General features: G+C 40.6%; 1 protein-coding gene across 1 annotated transcript in view; it reads left to right on the top strand.

Moving 5' to 3' along the window:
- The first annotated feature begins 6,555 nt into the window (after positions 1 to 6,555).
- GPR63 (G protein-coupled receptor 63) overlaps positions 6,556 to 23,021 on the top strand; it is a 35,340-nt gene continuing 18,874 nt past the window's right edge. The window contains exon 1 of the mRNA XM_063441321.1: positions 6,556 to 6,871. The gene's annotated coding sequence lies outside the window, so the exon portion shown is untranslated. The remainder of the gene's footprint in view (positions 6,872 to 23,021) is intronic.

Here is a 23,021-nt window from a genome sequence, read left to right as displayed (position 1 = left end):
AATTACCCCTTAATGGCATACCATTTGAAAACGTAGACATCCCAAGGTATTCAAAATGGGGTATGGTCAATCTTTTGTAGTAGCCACTTGGGCACAAATGCTAGCCAAAGTTAGTGTTAGGTTTTTTTTTTTTCATTTTTCACATAAAAACTGTACTTTTACTGAGAATATTATTGTCAGTATATAGTTTACTGCCCTGAAACACTCCTAGTTCTGTTCAGTGATGTCTCACGAGCGCTATGGTACCCCCCATGTATAGGTTTTATGGGGTTTTGGAAAGTTACAGGGTCAAATATACGCTTGTCCATTTTTGGTTTTACACATTGAATATTGGCAAAGCGATTTTCTGGGCCTATCTTGCCTTTGAGAGAGCATGACAGCCTGGGTAATAACATTTCCACTATTATGGCATACCATTTTCAAAAGTAGGCAACCCAGAGTATTTCAAATGGTGCATTTTAAGATGTTTGATCTAGCCACTTTATCAGAAATGAAGGCCCCACATAGCGGTAATAGTTTTATTTGTGCTTTTTTCCACACATGAACTCACTTTTCACAGGACATTTCTTATTCCTGGTATGAGTTATTGCAACAAAGCCTCACAATTTTTTTTTAACATTGTCTCCTGAATATAACAGTACCCCCATGTACCGGATTTTCTGTTTTTTGGGGGAAGTCACAGGGACAAATATATTAGATGTCCATTTCAAAGTTGGAAATTTGACAAGGTGATTTCCTGGGCCTATTTCGCCTTTGAGAGAGCATGGCAGCCTGGGTAATAACATTTCCACTATTATGGCATACCATTTTCAAAAGTAGGCAACCCAGAGTACAACAAATAGCAGACCTTCAGATGTTTGGTCTAGCAATTTTAACAGAAATGATGGGCCCATGTAGCAATTTCTACTTTTATTTTTGTCTTTTTAATCACATAAATTGCATTTTCACTAGAAATGTCATAATCCTGGTATTAGTTAGTGCACTAAAACCTCAGTATTTTGATTTAACACGGTCTTCTGAATATAACGGTACCCCCACGTATCTTATTTCAGATTCTTTCCGATAAGTACAGAGCGAAATATATTAGATGCCCTTTTAGCTTGTAAGTTTGACAAAGTGATTTGCTGGGCCTATGTGGCTTTTTAGAGAGCATGGCAGCCTGGGTAATAACATTTCCACCGTTATGGCATACCATTTTCAAAAGTAGGCAACCCAGAGTACAACAAATGGCAGACCTTGAGATGTTTGGTCTAGCCATTTTAACAGAAATGATGGGCCCATGTAGCAATTTCTACTTTTATTTTTGTCTTTTTAATCACATAAATGGCATTTTTACTAGAAATGTCATAATCCTGGTATTAGTTAGTGCACTTAAACCTCAGTATTTTGATTTAACACGGTCTTCTGAACATAACGATACCTACATGTACAATGTTTCCAGGTTTTTAGTATATCACAGGAATAGTACAGTACCCCCACATACACTTTGATCTGAAGGCAGAGAGAGGCAGATATATCTTTGACTCCGATACTGTAGCATTAACCCTGTGATTAGTTTTTTGCTTTTTTTTTTTTGAGAAGGCACATTTCAAGTACTACAAATGTAGAATTTTGAGTTGTTTGGTGTAGCCACTTTAGAATGGCTAGCATAAACAGGGACAGGCCAAGGTCAGGGGAATCCAGAAATCAGAGTAGTCGGTAAAACAAGCCAATGGGTCGGTACAGGCAGCTAACGAAGCACAGTCAGGACAAGCCGAGGTCAGGGAATCCAGGGAAATCAAGCAAACAAACTGCCAAAGTACCATACAGAGTGATTTAGTAGTTCAGCTCTGTATGGTAGACTTTGAAACAGTCTGTTATGCAGAGGGCAGGTAGGGATGGACAGGAGGGGCAATAATAACTGGAGTCCTTTCGGACTCCTCTTTTCCAGCAAACACGGCATCTTCGTTGGGGTGACCTTTTACAGTATGTCGGGGGGATTCGGGAAGGGAAATGTTTGCTGGAAAGTCGTTGGACATCTTCTGATTCCAAAGGAGGGTTAGGATTTGGGGTCTGAGCAAATATAATTTGGGACAAAATTTGGACCATAAACTCTAGAAATGGGCATGGTCTACCTATGGCTTCCTTTTTATAAAGCACATAGGCATTGAAAATTGCAATCTGGGTTATGTAGACTGCAATTTTCTTGTACCAGGTCCTACTCTTCCGGTTCACCAGATAGGGCTGTATGCACTGATCAGCCAAGTCTACTCCCCCCATAAACTTGCTGTAATCCACAATGCACTTCGGCTTCTCCAGCTGCTCAGTTCCACCTCTCACAGACACTGGCACTGAAGTTTCGTCGTGCATTGTAGACAACATGTACACATCTTTCCTATCGGTGAAGCGAAGGGCAAGCAACTCATCCTGGCGGAGCGCTGAAAGGGAGCCTCTAATGCGTCTACCTCTTGCCAGGGTTTGGGGGAAACCTCTACGATTCTTACGCACTGTGCCACAGGCTACGGTCTCAAAGCAAAATAGAGTTTTAAATAACTCTATGCTTGTGTAATAGTTGTCGACCCATAGCCTGTATCCCTTATTTAACAAGGGAAGGATTAGGTCCCATACTATCTTGCCACATGTACCCACAGAATCAGGGCATCCTGGTGGGTCAAGATGGCTATCCTTCCCCTGATAAATACGAAATGCCCATGTATATCCAGATTTTGATTCACACAATTTATACAATTTTACACCGTATCGGGACCGTTTAGAAGGGATATACTGTTTAAAAAGTAATCTACTCTTAAATTTCATTAAGGACTCATCTATACAAATATTTTCTTCAGGGACATCATTTTGGGAGAATTTGTCTGACAGGAGTTCAATTAGGGGACGAATTTTGTACAGCCTGTCAAACAAGGGGTCGTTTCTTGGGGGGCACAGTGTGTTGTCGTTAAAGTGGAGGAAACGCAGCAGCTGCTCATAGCGATCCCTCTTCATAACCCCAGGGAAAAGAGGGGTCGCCAGGATGGGGTGCTTGTACCAGTAGGACCTGATACTCGGCTTTTTGACAATGCCCATAACTAGAGTTAGGGCCCAAAATTTGCGCATTTCTGCGAGATCCGTGGGGTGCCACATATTACGCCGATTGTAATGTGACCCCGGATTCGCAGTCAGATATTGGTTGGCAAATAAATTGGTTTGCTCAACCAATAACTGAAATACGTCCTCTGACATAAACAAATCGAAATATTTGAGGGGCTCCCAAGCATCCACTATAACCGTGATGCCAGGGGTCGCCGTAAATGGGGGAATATCTGGGGCCGTCAGGTTTGGGGGCACCCAGTCTCCATCTGGCATTGGGATTGATGAGCGTCCTCTTGGTGGTGGGGCACCATCACTAGAGGAGTCAGTCATAGCCTCAATGTCAGAGGCAGTGATAGTGTCACTGTCTTGCAGAGTGTCACTATCACTGCCTGCCAGAATGGCGTACGCCTCCTCGGCCGAGTAGCGACGTGCCATTCTAGGGGGGGACTACTCAATAATTAATTAAAAAAGGGGGAAATTACTAAATTCCTACCTGCCTAACACCCTACTACCCACCCTCAAAAACCCACCAAAAATTTAATAAATGTACTGATCGCAGTTTAGGCTGCTGCGACCAGTACAGAAAGGGTTAATTTTTTATTTTATTTTCTGTTTTTTTTAATAAAAATAACCCCCCAAAAAAGTCAGCCTGATCAGAGAGCCCTCTGATCACAGTGATCACTGGTACAATACTGTACAGTAGCGATACTGGCTGTCACTGCGATCACAAACTGCAGATCACTGCGGATTGGCCACAGGGGACCTGCGTGGGTTGCCAGGCAGGTCCCCCAACTGTGATCTGCAGGGATCGGGAACATGTGGGTGGGCTTAAACGCCGCGGCGTGCTATGCCGTCGTGAAGGCGTTTAAGCCCATAAACGCCGTGACGGCATAGCACGTCGTAACGGCGCGAACGGGTTAAGAGCAACTGGAGGAAAAGAAATACAAAAATAAATACATTGATATGCCTCACACAATAAAAATATTATATTTTAGAAGTCAGATGATTATATGATGCATCATATCCATCACACATGTATATGTATACGACATTTACAAACACATTCAGATTCATAGAATTTTGAACTTTACATACAAATATTTTAGGGTGTGATACACACGGTTATACACTAACCACACAGTTGTAGCAAATTGAAATCTGAATTGCAGTAGTGAGGCTAGATTAGCCAAGCTGTGACTAAAATTAAAGGGACACTATAGTCACCGGAACAACTACAGCTTATTGTAGTTGTTCTGCTGAGTATAATCATTCTCGTCACGCTTTTTGCAGTAAACACTGTCTTTTCAGAGAAAATGCAGTGTTTACATTAGAGCTTAGGGATAACTCCATTGGTCACTCCTCAGATGGCTACTAGAGGTGCTTCGTGGGGCAGTGCTGCACAATGTGTAGCTCTGTCATTCAGTGTATCCACCCTCTACATGCAGACACTGAGCTTTCCTCATAGTGGTGCATTGATTCAATGCATCTCTATGAGCAGCTGTTGATTGGCCAGGTCTGTGTTTGGCTTGTGCTAGATCTGCCACTGATCTGCCTCCAATCTTAGCCTATGGAAAAGCATTGTGATTGGCTCAGAACAACACTCCTGATGATGTCAGCCAAGCAGGAAAATCAGGGGCAGAGGCAGCAACTGCAGACTTGAACAAAAGCAAGATTTTACTATATTTAGGGGGGGCAAGCGGAGCCTGATGGTGGATTTAACATTATAGTGTCAGGAATACATGTTCTATAGTGTTTTGTAGTATATTAAATGCACTTCCCTATAGCACCCTATTACTATCTTGGAACTTCTTTTTGGCACTCACCAGATTTCTCATCCTCTGCCCTCTTCATGTCACTGGTCACGTGGGGTTCCCTTCACTGTGCCATGACTATTGGACCTAATGAGGATTGCAATACACTTGTACATTGCTTGCCTTCGTAATCCCGTGAGACCAAGCACTCTGAGAAGGTATCTTGAAGCTGTGGGGAGCAAGTATAGTGCTTGAAATTCAATGGCAGAGTTGACAAATGAAGTAAAGCTTGACTGAAGCACCTCCTTTTGTCAACAAGACATTTATACATAAGAAAAGTAGTCGCTGTTCTGCGCTAACCAGCATCTCTATACAGAAAGTTCAGCATGTCTGTGCGGAAAGTGGAAACGCAGCACTGACTCAGGAAGCAACTCTAATGGCTATTTGAGTGACTGCCATGAGAGGTGTAACTAGCCAACAATGTAAACACTGCCAGAAGCACTACATTAAGCTGTATTGGTTCTGGTGACTATAGTGTCCCTTTAACCCAGCACTGACCTCTGCTGAATTACACACCTGTTAAAGAGACACTCCAGGCACCAAAATAACTTCATCTAAATTACAATTGTTTTGGTGGCCCCTGGAGGCACTCTAACCCCTTAAATTGCCTCCAGCGCTGGTCTCCTCTCCTTCCCTGGCGGCTTTCAGCTTCTGAATTTTAGGATTCAGTAAGCGCAGAGTACCTTTTGCAAGCCAGCTTCGTGAATGGGGGATCACTAATTGCTGAGATCGTCAGCTGACTGTTCTCAACCAATCAGCGGTGTGCCTGCCCGGCGGCACTCCGCGCTTCCTGAATCTTATAATTCTGAAGCCGGAAAGCTGCCAGGGGAGAAGAGACCAGCGCTTGAGGCAACTATCGGGTTAAACTGTTCAAGACTGTCTCCAGGGGCCTCCTGGCACCAAAACAACTTTATTTTTGGAGAGTTCTTTTATGCGCTTCATATGCTTTTTGTTTCTAATTTCTGTGATAGTAACGTCCAATATGATACATAGATTTATAGTTACAACGTTTGGAACAACTTGAGGAGGATGTCAATATGATCTCATGATAAAGAACTATAGCGGTGCAAAACTTTAAAAGTGGAGCAGTTTCTATGGTGATTTCACCACTCTTAGAATGTTTACAGTCCATCTATCAAGGTGTATGAAAAACAATGGGACTAGCACAGGGTTTACATAACACACCAACCAGACACACTTGTCATAGCAACCAACCCTAGACATGTTTACCAAATCGCTTCTTATTCTATTCCACTACCCAAAATGTGCCAACATTGAACAGACTCATCTTAAAAGTTCACAAAAAAAACCTCCAGTGGCTGTGTTAACCTCTTCATGACAAATGATTTACCCAGACTGTCTCGTTATAAACCCTCACACCCTGTTACAAAGGGGTTAATTTCTACAGCTGTGCTGTCTATGTTTGCCTGTAACCCCAGACCTCATGGCAATCCAGACAGACACACACACACCAGGCAGTCACAAAGGGAAGGAAAGGGGGAGGCAGCTAGCAGCAAGCATTGCCACAGCTGTGCAAGTTAGCATGCTTCTATCTCTGTATCCAGCAAACCAATAGGGCCTGGAGGGTGTAGATTGTATGGGAGGCTGGCCATTGCTTCCCTGAATGCAGCTGCAGCTTGGGAGGTCCTTCTCACTGCCTCCTCTCTTTTTTTTTTTTTCCTCTGCTCATTTACTAAGCATGGACTTTTTTCTTTTTTTTGTTGCAATTATACAGCTGCTGTGTGATCCTGGTCACGCATGCGTGGGGCACTATCTAAAAATGAACATCCAATTCAATGCCATGTAATGGGGAGGACTGATGTGTGCCGGTGTTATTATCCCTCCGCCTGGACTGGTGCTGAGAGGAGAGCACATCTAGGAGAGCAGCATGAAGCGGCTGTTGCACAGGGAGTGGGCTGCTGCGGCTCTCCTGTCTCTCTGATCCTGATCTTCCTGGAAAAGATGGGTCTGTAGGAGCTCAGAGCCCCCAGGTCAGTGCCTCCTCTTTGGCTATAAAACAGCTGTATGTGTTACCTCCCGTCCATGTTCATGGGAGATCCAGGGCTGATATAGATTTTAACGCCCCCTCCTTAACCCTTTCCTGTAGAAATCGATGCAGTAGTGAGTGTCTGAATAGCAATTTAAGGGTTAACGTTCTAAACCTGGAACCCTCAGCAAGACTGTTCCATTGGTTTCCATGGTGACTGCTCCCCATTTAGCACTTTGACCCACACTTGCTTTCGATACTTATGGCCCTTTGCTGGCCCTCCATGCCAATTCATTGCCAAATCACTGTATTCTGCAATGATGCATGTCTTATTTACTGTAAATCTTAGATGTGTTTGTATAAACTAGCAATTTATTCATAGCTTTTGATATACTACATTTATATATGTTTGTGTTTTTATCTTATTTAATAATGCTGTGCATGGTCATATTACAGCAATGCACTGTACTCTGATTTCACCCCTCAGCGCCACAGTGGGTGGGCTTGTTGCTAATTTTAGTTGTCTCTAATCCATTACCATACAGTAGCTTGGCAGTGCCATACCTATTGCTTTTTGATTGGGATATAATGCATCCACATTGATCACATATGATTAATGCTCACAGTTTGCAGTGCCGTCTCTAGAATTTGTCCACTAAACAGCACATTGGGGGAAAAAAATAATAATTGGAAAGATAAAGCTAAAAAACAAGTTGGGGGGGGGAGGTGGGGCAGGGGGGGGGGGCTGAATTGGAGAATGTTGACTTGAATTTCATAATTTCAGTTAACTGTTTAGTTATGAAGCTGTGATTTCTTGGACCACTGGTGTGAAGTGGGCATCTCCTGCAGATAGGATGCTACAGGTCCATTTCTATACACCCACACAGTGTGGGTGCAGTGACTTGGCTTCAGTCTTCAAGCTTTGCTGCATATTTGGTACAGCTGGTTACATCTTGTGAAGTCTTGTGTTGTAGGTTGTGCAGAACTGCAAGGCGAGAGAATTGGAGGTTGGCACTATCAGATGGGTAAAACCGTGGGAGGCAGATTTTTCTTGACAGACTAGGCCATTGATGGTGCAGGCAGAGGGAAATCAATTAATGAAAGGTCAGGAGATAAAACGTTTGTAGGTGTAAAGGGTATATTTTTGGCTCTGTACGTGTCATAACATGCATAGCACAGAGTGAGGGTAGCTTGGTTAGATATAAAAATAAGCAAATACATGGCAGAGGTGCCTTAGAAAGGGCATTAAACAGAAAAGAATGAAACCTGTAAAATATAATGATATTTAGTAGAAAATTATTTAGCACTATTTATGTGATAATTTACATGGATTGTGTATAAAAATACCTTACGTCAGCCATTTCCAATGTGTAAGGTTTTGCTCTGGATATTGGCCTTCCTCTATCGTGTTAGAAATTGTGTGTGTCTTAAAGTATGTGTGAAATAGAGGTGAGTGTGTGTGTGTGTGTGTTTGACCCCATTACACCCTTGACTGCCAAAGTAAAATCATCATACATGTCCCACATAAAACTCAATCAGTTGATAACCGCTACACTTGATGGACTATTTTACATACCTCCATTGGCATGTAACCTACATGGAGAAATGGCACGTTTGTTTATATTAAACATTATGCAATCTTGGGAAACCTGTAAACTGCGTTAGTGGGCTTTGACTTTACCGTCGTGGGAATGTTATTGTTGAGTTATCCCTAAGTTCCATAGGGTCTAGTTACAACTGAGTATTCTGCCAACGGACATGTTAAATGTCTGTAAATATTACAATCATGTGAATTTATAGGGAATTCCAACCATTTCAAAGAAAATATATGTTGTATACTAAATCCTATGATGCATTTGTGTGTCTAGGAGACATAATTGTCCTACATTTAACTGGTCAAAATACATTTCCTCTGTCTCCATTTTAACTGTCTTGGAAAATCCGTTATTTTTTGTTGTACAATTGCACAAATTATTTTTATGAAGCATAGCCATTAATATGTTTTCAGAAACTATTTCTATTTGGTTGTACTCTTTGTCCTTAAAACTGGGTGCAACAGAGTTGTTCACTAAAGTGAGAATTCAAAGTGTTGTGCTGCCAGTTCTGCTACTTGGGCCCCACATTTAAAATTTTCTTTGAATACTTACCATAGTAAATAACCCTGCATGTACTGGATAGATCACTAAAACCTGTATTATTAAGAGCATTTAGTATTGCGATATACTAACATTTGCCATTAAGAGAATTTTATATTTTTGTTAATGTTTGAGTCTACTTACAGACCGAACAATGTAAATATATTCTTCATAATTAACATATTACCAAAATGCAGGTGATAAAACATTTTGGGTCTTTTAAATGTAAGCATCTGGATGTAACTCTTTAGTGGCTCATGAAAATATTTCCTAAATATTCTGTAATTCCACTATGCTGCCAGTTCGGCTACTTTGGACCAACATTTTTTTACTTTGAATTCTTTTTTTTTTAGTAAAAAAAAAAACTCTGCATGTACTGGATAGATCACTAAAACCGCTAGTAATTGGAGCGTTGACTATTGTGATATACTAACTTTGTCATTAAAGGAACACTATAGGGCCATAAATACAAAGCTGTATTCCTGACCCTATAGTGTTAAAACACTACTTAGGTGCCCGGCTCCCCTTACCCCCTTTAAAAAAGCTTTAAACGTACTATTTTCAAGTGCTGGGTGAGTCCACACACTCTCAGCCAATTCAATGATTTCCCGTAGGGGAGCATTTGGAGGCTAATACGCATGCTCGGCAAAAAGCAGTGCCGCGCCTTATCAGCATCTCCTCAAAGAACAAGGAGACGCTGAATGTCAGTTCTGCTTATTGTGCAACACTGGCCAAGGAAGCACCTCTAGTGGCCATGTGATCTACCTACAGATAGATGTTGGAAAATCTACCTTGGGCACATAGAGTTCATGAATCAGGTTGCCACAACTATCCTTGACAAGCAAATGAGCACAGATAGACAATGCGTTTCAGACTTCACTCTGCATTTCCGCAGGTACCATTAGTAGGGGGACGCTGTTTTAGACAGCCTTTTTTAAACCAAAGCATTAGGTTGTGATCTAAAAGGACCAGTGCCAAGAAACCAGTCATGGAATGTACATTTTCAACCTGTGTGGTATTAAAAATTACTCCTACTCTTACCACTTTCAAATTGCTCCTGGAAGCCAAGCCCAACTTTAGCTCCTCCCCCGCCATACATTTTTACACATACTATACGGTAATTATGAAAGTGTAATTGATTGCTGCAGAGCACTAGTACTGAATGTCTAAAATAGTGAATGCCTTGCCATGCTATATTTTATGTAGACCGGTTGGAATCATAGTTCATCCCGAATATTGTTTTATTACTTTGTGTTCTTGTTGAATAGTACTTACCTCTTGTGTGACTGCAAAAGTTAAATAAAGAATTTAAAAAAATATGGCTTTCTTAATCTCATGTAGGGCCTGATTTTTGTCAAATGTGTAAATTGCCACATCATGCCGTCTTGTAAGACAAAAAATATTTTTTTTTACGGCATCTCGTCGTGCAGATTTGAGAATGTCTGTCTGTGTGTGTGTGTGTGAAAAATTTCACGATTTTGGGGAATTTTCACAGACCACCATTTAGAACCCTTGTGCATGCGTTAGAGAGTACACTGGTGATGTTAGCTCCTGGCAGTTAAAACATGGCAACAAAGAGGAGAGAATTTCAGGTGGGAATATGACATTCCTCCTTCTCCCATCAGGTGCCACAGTATAAGCAAATATGTTACTTCAGGGTTTCCAATTAAAGGGACACTGTAGGCACCCAGACCACTTCAGCTCATTGAAGTGGTCAGGGTGCAAACTCCCGTCACCCTTAACCCTGAGCATGTAATTATTGCAGTTTTTATAAACTGATATAATTACCTGCTAGGATTAACTTCTCGTCTAGTTGCTGTCTACCAGACAGCCACTAGAGGGACTTACGGGTGGATAGGCGACTTTTGGTCGCCTAGTCGATGCTGGACGTCACTGGAATCGAATAATGCTTTCCTATGGGTAAATTCTAATGAGAGTGCAGCCATTGCTGCGCATGCGCATCACAGCAGCCGGCGGGGGAGGGGTGTGGGCGGAGCTGAGCCAGCGCCGAGGGACATTGGTGCCTGACCCAGGTAAGTGACATAAGGGGTTATTAACCCCTTTGGCACCACAGAGGGGGGAGGGGGGTTGGGGGGGGCTTGACAGAAGGGGAAGCTATAGTGCCAGGAAATCGAGTTTGTTTTCCTGGCACTATAGTTTCCCTTTAAGGAAAAGGTGCTTTGCCTTTTGTTACGTATTTGATTCTGTGGCTTTTTAGACTGTTATTAACCCCTTTATCATAGTTGGAGCAATCCTTTACTTTGACAGATAGCAATTCAAGTCTTTTTAGTGAATACTTTATTTTAATTTGGTATGTTTTTTTATTGGTAATTAGATCTGTCCCCAGTTATGAAGTTAAAAATATAAACTTACCTGAAATCCAGTACCGGGCTTAGCTCCTCACAATGGTTGCCACACCCCTTCTGCTTTCACTGTCTCCCCTGTGAGGTTATAGAGAAACATTTGATTGGGCTGTTTTACAGACTCGAAGAGCATGCACTTCAATATGTAACTATTGCATGAGCACCGATCTGAGCCAGTCATGGTAGGGAGTGTGGGTAGACAGATGATGACAACAGACTAATTTTTTGCACAGAATTGACATTAGGCAGCCCAGAGTTCCTGGTTGCCTGATTCAGGAGTGGGGGTTGCGACTATCCGCCGGCACAAACTTTCAAATATCTCCGACTGTAACTCTCTACATACAGAGTAACCCTTTATAGGAAGCCTTTCAACCACCCTGCACTAGTTGAGAGTATATGATTAACCGGAGCAATGCACAAAAATGCATACAAAATAAATAAAGTGAAAGGTGGGTGGAGTGCAGTGAGAAAACAGAGTGCAGGCAAGCCTCTGTGAGGAGGTCACTCCAACCACAAATATATACACCAAAAAACAAAAATGCATAATGATAACACCCATATGACGGGAATGCTATCACCCTCCCCTATGACCTGCATTTTTGTGTGAAATATTTTCAATAAAGTTAACTCTTTTTACAACATTTGTGAATGTCTCGCCTACTGAATTTAAATGATTGTATAGTCTAGTAATAATTTCCGACCCATCAGGTTTATTTATCACTTCTCTGGCTTCATTCTGTATAAAATACATTACAAAAAAGGCAAAAAGAAAAGGTATTTTATACAGCAAATTACTAGGCTCTGCTCCTTGTGCAGTATCTTTCGCTTCAAACATTTTCTCTCTGCTCTTACAGTTTTCTATGGGAGAGCTTTAGTTTTCTCCGACTTTTCTACAGGTAAATCGAGAATAAAGCATGTGGATAGACATACTAAGGGCATCATAATACAGACTAACATATTACCTAATTGTAGACATTTACTAATTGCACAAATATATATATTCACATTTTAGAATTGTTTTAGCATGTGTGATTACCACACTGTAATGGGTTCTTGAAACCTGTAATTTTGTGCAAGTGGTATTTACCATGTGTAACTGTATTGACTATTTATCAAATTCACACAATTACTATTGTTATACTGCTTTTGGACAGTTAAAGGGACACTCTTAAGCACTAAATCCCTACATCTTAACATAGTGGTTTTGGTGCAAATATCCTGTCCATGTACCTTCTCCATAACTCCCAACATTTATATTACGCAAATCCGGATTGTGCCACAAAGGGGTCTTGCCAACTAGCAATATCCATGATGGGTGCTACTGAAACACTTCCTGCAGGGTTCAAGTGCCTCCTGCACAGTGTGAGCACATCTAATGATGCCCTCATGCTTTGCTGCTCTGGGACACTTCCCCAAATGAGGAATGCCAGGGAACTATGGCGGGCCAGAACCCTGAAATAAGGACTGTCCTGCTGAAAGCCCCACTTCTCCTTTTGTAAACATTGCATTTTCTGTGAAGTTTTCATTGCTCACGAAGAACACCTTCAGAGGTTGTCACTTAGACTGCAATCCTTTAGTTCTTGGCATCCTTACCCAGCATAAAGATGCTGAATGCTCCTCATGATAGATGCATTATGAGGAGATGCTGATTGGTGCAGCATAGGGATTGCTGCACATGCACTGTAGGGCCATAACTACTTCTCTATGGAGGATCTTTGGACTGGCCCACAGATCATCCTCGTGATAATCTAAAAAAAAAAAAAAGGAGGAGCAGCAGCCGCTGTGAGGCCTAAACTGTGAGTAAAACATATAAAGTTTTACTTTTACTGAGGAGGTGGGTGCCACTAAATCTAAATCAACAGGAACAAACTTTAATGGAGAAATTCACCTTAAACTACCTTTAAGTTGAAAATAAAGGAAATTCGAAATAATTAGTAATTTCCTTTTCATATACCATTCATTGTTACGGTTACTTTTTCAATTGTGGTTGATTAGTACGTGACCCTCATGACTGCTAAATAGGGAAACGGGAAACTAAATGGATTAGCTGACTTTTACATTTGCTTTTACTCATAATATGTATTTCTGTAAATGAATAATGCATTTTTTTACATGGCTCACTTTGAATGGCTATTTAATGGCTGCAATTATCTTCATAATGGTTTATTTGTGTTAAAAGGATTTTTTATTACTGAGATGGTAGAATAGAACCCTTATCTGAATCTTCACAAGTAGACTTGTACATTTTGGTTTTGGCTAAATCATGATTCATCCGAATTTCAGGTGATTGGCAATACATCTGAAATTGAGAAGCACAAATCGGTCAGTGGATGTATCCCAAAACAAATGGAACGGCCAATGGACAAACCGTTTTGTTTGTTTGGTGATTCAGACTTTACAAATCTCAACTGTTACTAGCAGCCAGTGGGCAAATAGTAAAAAAAAAAAAACCTTGCCAGTGGAAGGGTTAATCATGTGGTAGCTGGCCATTACTTACTAGTCCGTTACCACATTAAAAAGTTAATAAAAAATAAAAACACAAAAGCCTATGGAGGTCAATATGCCATCCACATTACCCCTCCCCGAAACCTGCCATGACATTTAGGGACAACAATTTAATAAAAAGAAAGGACATGCAACACCATATTGTCCACCACAGTCTACTTTCTTTCCTCACAGTAATAGTAGTTATCCCAGGCTTTAAAATCTCAGCCAGAGCACTCTGATTGGTTGGCTTGGAGCCAACCAACCAAATCATTCTAGGAGGCAAGTCTCGCCTCTCTTGAGACTTGCTTGGGAATATTCCACATAGATGAAATTCAGTTTGTCTAAATGAATTTGGACAAACCAAATGTTTTGTCATGCACAAGACTAATCATTCGTGCTTTTGGAAGAATGTAATTTGGTTAAAATGAACTTTTATAAGCTAATAACCAGTTCTACGTGTAGATTTTCTTTAAATTCGGAAGGATAGTAAATTAGTCATCGCTTCTTAGTAGAGATACTCCTTTTGTAAATATGCTCCAAATTTATTTATGTATGGTAAACGAGTATCAACCACCATAAAAATAAGAAGCGATCATAACAGACCATGACAATTTTAGATATTCATCAAAAGGAATATTTTTAAGTTTTATTTTATTTATTTTTTTTCTGTATTTTTTTTTTTTTTTTACTCAATTATTTTTTCATTTTACATTAAAGGAACACTTCAGCGAGTACAATCCCTATCACTGTTCCTCTTCTCCTGTCCCCCTCAACCATGTAAAGGTAAATATTCCAACGCCAATGTCCCTTGGTGCTAGGTCATGCTCTTCCACCTCCATGTCAACCGAAATGAAAAGAAGTGGTCTGGGTGCCTATAGTGTCCCTTTAACCCCTTAAGGACACATGACATGTGTGACATGTCATGATTCCCTTTTATTCCAGAAGCTTGGTCCTTAAGGGGTTAAGGAAAATGTAACAATAAAACAATGATATGGATACGATCTAAATTTGTGCAGAATATCTAACATTGTTACTGAGTCTTCTCTTGAGTTTACAGTTAGCTGGGGGTTTGCTTTGTGATGTGATTGCAAGATTTGTAACTACTTGTCACTAGTTCACATGCATAACTTTTCTCAGTAAGTTTTGAACTGTGAAACCAAGAAAAATTAAAGCATGACCTCATCAAAATGTGGAACTAATGATCTGGTCAAACGCCAGAGGTAAACTGCTTACATTGACCCTATGACTAATTACAAAGCAAGCAGTACAGTAATATTACAGTAATATTAACATGATATGCTTCATAATATAAATAAACCATTTTCTATGCTATGGCACAGAAGATCAAGGTAGCTAAAAATAAAAAAAATATTAGACATGATTTTGCCTTTATCATTTTTGGTTAAATTCACATGAACTCTAGTTGTGTACCTGATTAATGTATCATAGGTGGGTGAACACATTTTGTCTGTTGATGGAACAACCTAAGTTTTTTTTTTTTTTTTTTTTTTTTTCTACTCAAAAATAAAGAGCTGGTTTTCATGAATACTATTTTAGAAAAGCTTTTATTGCTCTCTATAAGTGGAAGGCCGTATATGAAAGGAATAATCTATAATCACTACACATATTAAAAAGCCAAAGCAAGGTTAAACCATATTGTTGCCACCATGTGTCGGATGGGATTGCTGTATGTATGTGCTACAATCAGACCTGCCCAGTAGTACGTTAGTTTCCTTACTTTCTAACACTACTATATGCTTATCCATGTATAACTCATGAGTCCTTTGTTGGAAACTTTCTTTGGGCATCTAGCTGCTTAAAGAGTGGTTACAATGTTTGGCGTTGCCACTATAAAAAGGTTCCCATGAATACAGGGGTCAGTGACTATAATATTACAGGATCTTCCACTTATTATTCTACACTTACATCAGTGACTTAATGGAACATTTTAGTGTTGGGAATACAAAACTGTATTCCAAAAACTAAAGTGTCCCTCTGCCTCTCCAGTCATGACAGTTTTAAAATGCTTTTTTTCACTTACCTGGTTCCAGCGCCATAATCGCTTGGTGCTGATTCAGTCTCCTCCATCACGGAGATGGGGAACATAAGGCGCATGCGCGGCGTGCGCCAAGCGCGCATTGGGGCTTCCCTATAGGACAACATTGAATCAATACTTTCCTAAGGGGGTTTTCAAGGCACTGGAAACTCTCATGCAAAGAGTGAGGACATCCAGCATCGTTTCACGGAGTAAAGCTCCAGGAAGCGCTTTTAGTGGTTGTCTGCAGGTTAACCCTACAATGTAATTACCGTACATACTAGAGTATAAGTCGAGTTTTTTGGCACATTTTTGTGCTCAAAAAGCCCCCTCGTCTTATACCCTAGTCTAGGTCTGTATTATGGCAACTTACATTGTCATAATACAGACCATGACATGTTGGGGGCCGGAGCAAGCTGTTACTTACCTTTACAGCAGCTCCGGTCAGCTCCCAGCACCTCCGCGCAGCTCATGTTAAGCTCCCAGTGTAAACCTCGCGAGACACGCGGGCCGCAAGATTTACACTGGGAGCAGACCGCGAGACTGGCAGTAAGTACCGGCCCTCCCCCTGCACAGCCCCCCCTCCCTGGCCAAGTATGAAGTAGGGAGGGGGGGACAGAAATTAAAATAAAAAAAATAAAAAATAATAATAAAAATGCCCAGTTGATGGGAGTCTGACTCCCTTTTCTAACTCCCTGTATTTAATGCAGAGTGTGTGCATTATATACACACACACACACTCTGTATATAATGCATAGTGTGTGTGTGTGTATATAATGCACACACTGCATTATATACAGGGAGTCAGACTCCCATCAACCTGAGTCACCCTTTTGCACCTAAAAGGTAGGCAACAGGAGGGTGACTTAAATATTATCTACGGTATATTTAATATTAAGTGTGTGTGTATGTGAGTGTATGTGTGTTTGTATGTATGTGTCTGTCTGTAATATGTATGTGTGCCTGTCTGTTTGTATGTGTCTTTGTATGTATGGCTTGTGTGTGTCTGACTGTGTCGATATGTGTGTGTGTGTGTCTCTGTATGTATGGCTTGTGTGTGTGGGTTATTGTCTGTCGGGGGGGGGGGTAAGAAGGAGGGATGGAGGGGCCACTGGTCCCACTTACCGGTTCTCCGGTGCAGTGCGGGTGTTCTCCGGTCTCTCCCACTCATCCTCTGCAGCCTCTGTGGGTGGTCCAATGACTGTTGATATCACCGCTCTTCTTTTCTCCTGCACGCCAGCTGTAACGCAGCGCATGCAGTAACACTGCATGTATAGTATGAGCCCCAACACAAGCTGCTCTATGCAAACATAGTTGCCATTATTTTTCAAAGTCTTTTTTTATCCTGTTAGGAATGGATCCCAATACTTCTAATCCCGGACCAAAACAAAAACGCAGGTCATACGAAGCTGGTTTCAAGCTCAAGGTTGTGTCAAGAGCAGAATAAAGCAATAACAGTATTGCAAGTAGGGAATTTTTTGTTGGCGAAAAACAAGTGAGGGAGTGGCGGAAAATGAAAGCTGACTTGGAAAAGATTCCAAAGGCAAAAAAAAGCTTGACGTGGTTTAATGACTTCATATGGGGCTCTAGAGACTGAATTGCATAAATGGGTTATGGAGTGTCGTCAAAATGGTTACTGCGTAACACGCATGGGAATTCGCTTACGTGCCCTTCAAATGGCTAAAAATGACAAATTAAAAGCACCAGGCATTGAAAATGTTGTTGCATCAGCAGGATGGTGTACCCGCTTTATGAATAGGTTTGCCCTATGTTTGCGGCAAAGAACAAAGATTTCACAGAAGTTGCCAAAAGACCTTGATGACAAATTGATGTCATTCCATTCATTCATCATAAAACAAAAAAGGATCCATAACTATGACCTGGGAGATATTGGGAACATGGATGAAACACCTATGACCTTTGATCTTCCAAGCAACAGAACTGTGGCAAGTTTGGGAGACAAAACTATTTTTACTCAGAACCACAGGAAATGGAAAAAAAACATTTCACAGTTGTTCTGTCATGTTTGGCTAATGGAATTAAGCTACGGCCTGTCATTATTTTGAAAAGATAGACCTTGCCTAAAAAGGTCAAATTCCCACCACGAATTACAGTGCGCGCACATGTTAAAGGCTGGATGGATGAAGATGGAACAAAAAAATGTCTGGAAGAAATTTGGAACGGACGACCAGGAGCAGCCTTAAAGAAAAAACATCATTGCTAGTTTGGGATATGTTCAGAGCCCACACATCTGATGACATAAAAAAATTGGCAAAGTCTTCTCAAGTTACTTTGGCCTTTATTCCAGGTGGGCTTACATCTGTATTGCAGCCCCTAGATGTGTGTTTAAATAAACCTTTCAAAGACCATGTGCGAAAGAGGTGGCATGAATGGATGTCATCTGGTCAACCCCGACTGACAAAAGTTGGAAATCTGATGAAGCCCGACATAGAATTGATAGCAACTTGGGTTCGTGATGCATGGGAAGAGATTCCAGAGGACATCTTTATTTATTTCATTTTTTTATGAAACTCTGGTAGGGCTTACAGAAAGGAAGGGGAGTATCAAAAACAATCATAAATTTTCATTGCAGCGATGTTATACAAGTGATACACAGTGTGATAGGGTTTCGTACAGGCTAGTATTTGTTTAGGTGCGTATATCGTGGGGGCGCGTGAGTATGTGCATTTCTGGTTGCCCTGTAGTAGGTGTTCTTGTAGAGTGATTCTTTCAGGTCGAACTTACAGGGTTCTGTGTTGTGAGCGTAGTTGTAGGCATTCACGGTCAGTGCTTTGAGGGTGTGTGTGTGTGTGTGTTTTTTTTGAGTGTATCAAATAATACTTGTGAGTGTGTGAGAGAATGTATGTCTGTCAGAGTGTGTGTGTTTGTCTGTCTGTCTGAGATACAGATGTACATTTGTGTGGACACCCAGTATATCAGTACGATCCACTGTAACATTCTTTTACACTATCACCCAGCCCAATATGCCTTTACCTCTCCCTCCCCTCCCCCCCTGATTATTTCCTATTTGGTGGAATTTTTCTACCATGTGATTTATCCAGATTTTTTGCCAGTTTGGTATTGGCCAGTTTTTTGGCCAGTTTTGTATTGTCATCAGTCTTCTGTCTGCAGCCTCCTTCTGGCCTGATTTTCATGTTCCTCACCATGCTACATATATACTTTATATTTGCATTACCTTTACTGTGTTATTAATTTAATGTATTAGTAGTCAATTCATAGGTAACATGCCCACTTAATGCCGTTGTATATTTTCGTGTTTGTCAGAGTTGTGTTTGGTTGGACGGTTACTATGTGTAAATACAGCTGTGTACACTTTCTTCCCCAGTGTCCTCATCCATTTCAGTCTGTTACGTCTGTTTTATTTTTCAGTTTTCTGTTTATTATATTACAAGGTACCCTAACGCACCTCTCAGAAAGGAAGTTTTCACCCCAGGTATCTGTTGTATTTTTGATGATATAGTACCTTACAGTTTACATTGTGTGATTTTAATGGCCATGTAGGATTCAAATATGTGGTTTCCAATTGTTCAATGATTTATCCAAATGAAAGAATATACCTAAAGTACCTTGCTTTAAATTGTACCTTTTGCGGTCTAATGTAAAGCTGCTGATTCTATTGGAGTTTCACTGTTCCATCTATAATTTGATGGGATCATAAGGCGCTTGCTGCTGTCGTTTGATGAGTTTGACCTTTCATGGAAGACAAAGGGACTTAGATTAGATTCTATCAGGAATAATGGGACTAAAACATCCAATTATCACTTTAGATGAAGGGTTTTGAGAATACACTGTAAGCCAATTAGTCCACTTGCATGGCTATACAATATAGCTGAAACATGTAGGATTTCATTCTAGTTCTATATCCAAACTAAGGATACCCAGCGCCATTAGTAATTGGGCATTTTACCAAATGGGTAAACTCACATGGGACCAAATTAAACAGGTGACCGAGAAGTGTGAAACTCAAAAAGCAGATGGCGCGTTTAATGACTTATTATTCTTGTCTAACAGTGGGAAAGAAAAAATATGTAAGCTTACAAAAACTCAAATTTACATTAATATTAGAAGGATCAAAGTCAATATCCTCTATAAGGTAATATTTCAAACTTGTATAAGAACAAACATCATAATGTTGCCTGGTGTCAATACTAGCCAATAAAAGGGACTGAATTAAGCCATATCTGAAGAAATGTTTTGCTGTGCAAGTTGGAGACTAATCCTAGAGTGGGTAAATATACAGAAAGCGCAATATCTACCATTTAAACATATATCTTTGAAAAACGCAACAGCTAACAAAGTTATGGAGTATTTATTAAAGGGACACTATAGTCACCAGAATGTCTATAGTAAGTCCTTACAGACTGAGCTCTGTGACCACATTGTGTTTACATTGTTGCCTAATAACAGTTATAGTGGAAGTCACTCAGACAGCCAAAAGAGGTGCTTCCCTATTTTTAGCGATGCTAAATGCACCCCGTAGAGATGCATTGGTTCATTGCATCTCTATGTAGAGTTGCTGATTGGTGCAGTGCGATGTTCAGCTTAGGAGAGCATTGGATTGGATGAGATCATCAAAAGTGATGTCTCAGCCATGGAGAGCCTGGAGGAGAAAAAAGGTTAGGTTAAACCAGGGCTCAACTGATCCCAGACGCCAGGTCAGTGTTTGTCTGTCTGTAACTTTGTGAGAGTGTGTGTGTGTGTGTCTGTCAGTGTTTGTCTGTGACTGTGTGAGAGAGAGTGTGTGTCTGCCTATAAGTGTGTGCATTTAGGTCACCAGCCCCCTCTGATGGCATGGGAATGGTGTTCTTACCTTGTTCCCCAACGCTATGCCGGTCACGCTGCAGTTGGCCAGCCTCTATAGCTGAGATTATCAATTACCAATCAGCATCTCCTCGTAGAGATGCAATATATTAATGCATCTCTATGGATAAAGTTCAGCGCCTCCATGCATAGTGCAGCACTGAGATAGGAGACACTTTAGTGGCCGTTTGAGTGACCGCCATTAGAGGTGTTACTAGGCAGCAATGTAAACACTGCCTTTTCCATGAAAAGGCAGTTTACTTTGAAAAGCCTGCAGGGACAATCTATAGAGATCAGACCACTACATTAATCTGTAGTAGTTCTGGCGAGTATAGTGTCTATTTAAGAATTTAAGATCCTAACTTTTATAGCTGCTCCTAGATTGAAAGCAAATTTGTCAAGCCCTGGGTTAAACACCTTTTTACTGTGATCTAAGTGGGGCCGAAGACCTGCACGTTTCATTCCTGACACTATAGTGTTCCTCCCACAGTCTTCTTCACGTCCGCTATGGAGATAGCCTAGCAACCACAACTGTATTTACTATGCATGAAGAACCTGTGGGAGTTGTCTTCTGCTCTTCATTCTCAGTCAATTTTTGACAAAGAGCCTATGCTGAAGAAATGATTGACCAATTGACATACCTTTATCGAAATCTGCTGACACAATGTATCGATAGAATGTAATGTTCTTTAAATAAAGTATAGGTTGTACTACTTGACTTGTAATGTAATGCTGTATTATGTTACTGTGTCTCTATCTACTAGAGTAGAGTACTCCGGTCACAAGCATGATGGGGATTGCTTGGTGATATCAATGGGAGTGGTTTTGTTTTTTTAGACCAACTTCATCTGCCCTTGTGCAATCCTGCTGAACATGCTTGCCTTCTTATCTGTATCATGTTATGGCGTCCAATCCTTAAAGGGACACTATAGGCACCAAATCAACTTTAGCTTAATGAAGCAGTTTGACCAATGACCAATTGTTCCTGTGTCATTGTGTAATTGTCTCATTTATTGTAAAATTTCCCTCTTTCCTAATATTTTAAAGCGTTGCGGAATTAGTTGGCGCTATATAAATACCAATAATAATACACCAACATAGCTTCCATGAACATGTTGTATAGAATTTAAAGTTGTACAATATGGTGTGCTGGTCACATGCCAGACATGGACCTAAAGTGGTTTCATCTAATAATGCTAATGATTACAGCACCTATTTAAAATACACTATATGTGTATTACTGTCTTTTTGGTGTAGAGCCACCACGTTAATTTATCCATTGTAATTTGTGGCAGTTTGAGTTTCTTTAGGTATGCTTAGAGTGTATGGTTGGCACAGATGAAGAATGTGCCAAACAAGAGAGCCCTGCTGGTGGAACAACTAAAAGATCTGTCCGTCTGCCTATCTATCTGACTTTGGCTTTCATTTAATAAGCTTTCCAAACAATTCAATACTGTTCGAAAATCCTCCCTGATTCTGTATCTACTCAAAAAATCCTATAGATTGTAATGGTGACTTCTGTAGATATATCATCTAGAAGGATTTTCTGACAGTATTGAATCATTTGGAAAGCTTATTAAATTGAGGCCTGTCTATTTTAGACAATAAAGACACCTTAAGTATACTACTCCCACCTTTTGAATGCATTATGTGGTATCTCATGCTTCCAACATTTCAAATGGACAAAGAGGGACACATTAATTTTAGTGGGACTGTACTGTACTGAGGCCATCGATGTGACTGTACTGATACAATTTAGGTGTCTTATTAACAATCTATTCAATTACAATGTAATTTAGAAGAAACACAATGCATTCTTATTTACACAGACTGATTTCTAAACACGTTTACTGATGTTTAAATACAAATGACTGTGATTATTATTGCTGTGGAACTCTGTTATGTATTCAGACACACCAGCAATATGGAGCTCCTAGAAAAGCTGGACAGGGAGAATTGGGCCCAAAATTGACACTTATTGAGGGGGATAGGGGTGGCACTACTATAAGTGTCAATGTGGCATGTCATCCAACACTTATAGGAAGAAGGAAGTGGGTATATTTTACCCACACTCCACCAAGCATTAGATACAGCCGGGTTTGACAAATTTGCTTGGAATCTTTGAGCCAGAGACATCAACACCAAAAATACAATTCTTAAAGGGACACTATAGTCACCAGAAAAACTGACTGTTAAGACAAAAGGTAATGTTTACATTTCTGCCCGGTGACACCTCTAGCGACCGTCACTCAGGCGGCCTCTAGAGGTGCTTCCTGGGTCAGTGCTTCACACTGTGCAGCACCTACATTAATG

Source organism: Pelobates fuscus, chromosome 2 (genome assembly GCF_036172605.1).
Source record: "Pelobates fuscus isolate aPelFus1 chromosome 2, aPelFus1.pri, whole genome shotgun sequence".
NCBI lineage: Eukaryota > Metazoa > Chordata > Amphibia > Anura > Pelobatidae > Pelobates > Pelobates fuscus.
Note: the sequence above shows the minus strand (reverse complement) of the source record. Positions and strands in the feature narration are given on the sequence as shown.